The sequence below is a fragment of the Wyeomyia smithii genome, unplaced genomic scaffold (genome assembly GCF_029784165.1).
Source record: "Wyeomyia smithii strain HCP4-BCI-WySm-NY-G18 unplaced genomic scaffold, ASM2978416v1 HiC_scaffold_253, whole genome shotgun sequence".
NCBI lineage: Eukaryota > Metazoa > Arthropoda > Insecta > Diptera > Culicidae > Wyeomyia > Wyeomyia smithii.
Genome location: NW_026599149.1, coordinates 1 through 2,177, shown reverse-complemented (window position 1 = coordinate 2,177; position 2,177 = coordinate 1).

Below are 2,177 nucleotides of genomic sequence, written 5' to 3'. Positions count from 1 at the left end.
GTTTTTGGCAGCTTTCTCGTCGTTCCTTCAACCAATTCTTACTCAATAACTTTCAAAAGCAAGGTATTATGTTTTTTGTTGCCAATAAGGACATTTGCTATTGCTAAACCGGTTTCGGATTTATGGCAGAAACACATTCCTGTAATATAATGGCCATGATCATTGCAGTACTTAGAAACACAAGCAGGCCTGTACCGGTTCTGTTCCGGATACTCTCGGATTATTGAACCAAAACTCATCAAGTGAACTTAATAACGACTTGAATTCCGCAAAGTAGTCCATATCGAGCGTCTAGGTCGTTATAGGTCACTCAAGAAATAGAAAAAATACATGAGTGTTGTTTTATTTCGTTTTTCCATCTCCGAAATAATCATTGTAACAAAATTTGTTATGACGTATATATGTATGGGTCATTCCATACGAAGTGACCACGGAAAAGAATAAACTTGGACACGACCATCACGGATTCGGCTCAAAGCTGGAGAAATTATTCATCTAGGTTCACTATGAAAAAATCCCAATGTTGGTGTCGATTGGAATACCCCCCGCTCTGTGGGACCCCTCTCTGTGTGACAAAGTCAGGCAATTTTTGTTTAAAACTCCGTTTTTCTTTTTCTTACAATTCATAGATGTAGGACGTCCGCAAAATACTGATAGATGATTTTATATGAAAATAAACCAAGGAATCCAATAAAATGAAATTTTTAACTGGAAGTGTTGCCAGATAGATAATTTTTCTATTTGAAAACTAAATTTACATTTTTCGGCAAATGCACCGATTTTTATTTTAAATTTGATAATTTCATCGTGTTCCTTGGGAAATTTCACGTAAGATACAACTATCATCCCGAGGTAATATGAGCCAATCTCGAGATATAACATTCTTACGAAAATAGTCGTAAATTTCGTAGTTAATTTATTTTATAGTTAATAGCCGTAAGACACCCGAAAAATAAAGATGAGTGAATTTTGAAGAAAATAAACCAAAGAATCCAGAAAAAAATAATATTTTTGACTGGAAGTGTTGCCAGATAGATTATTTTTCTATTTTAAAACTAAATTTGCATTTTTCGGCGAATGTAGCTGAGTTTATTTTAAATTTGAAGGTTTCATCGTGTTTCTCGGAAAATTTTACATATAAAACACTTATCACTCCGTGGTAATATGAGCCAATCTCGAGATATAGCATTTTTACAAAAATGGTTTTAAATTAGTTTTTCGTAAAAATGCTATATCTCGAGATTGGCTCATATTATCACGAGTGATAAGTGTTTCTTACGTAAAATTTTCCGAGAAACACGATGAAATTTTCAAATTTAAAATAAACTAAGCTACATTTGCCGAAAATGCAAATTTAGTTTTAAAATAGAAAAATAATCTATCTGGCAACACTTCTGGTCTAAAATAATATTTTTTCTGAATTCCTTGGTTTATTTTCTTCAAAATTCACTCATCACTATTTTTCGGGAGTCTTACGGCTATAAACTATAAAATAAATTAACTACGAAATTTACGACTATTTTCGTAAAAATGTTATATCTCGAGATTGGCTCATATTACCTCGGGATGATAGTTGTTTTTTACGTGAAATTTTCCAAGGAACACGATGAAATTATCAAATTAAAAATAAAAATGGGTGCATTTGCCGAAAAATGTAAATTTAGTTTTCAAATACAAAAATAATCTATCTGGCAACACTTCCAGTCAAAAATTTTATTTTTTTTGGATTCCTTGGTTTATTTTCTTTTAAAATCATCTATCAGTATTTTGCGGACGTCCTACATCTATGAATTGTAAGAAAAAGAAAAACGGATTTTTGAACAAAAATTGCCTGACTTTGACACAAAGAGAGGGGTCCGACAGAGCGGGGGGCCATTCCAATCGACACCAGAATTGGGAATTTTTCATAGTGAACCTAGATGAATAATTCTCCTAGCTTTGAGCCAAATCCGTCATGGTCGTGTCCAAGTGGCATGTACACTTCGTATGGAATGACCCGTATAACAAACGCCGACGAACAGTCTAAAAACAGTTTTTAATTTTTTTCGTCGGCACGTGCATTGTGTACAATTTATTATAACAGAAAACTCTCTAATCTAGATAAGAGATAATAAAAATTTAAATAAAAAAAAATGGCTCGATTATCCGGAAGGCTCGATTATCCGGAGCGAAATGTT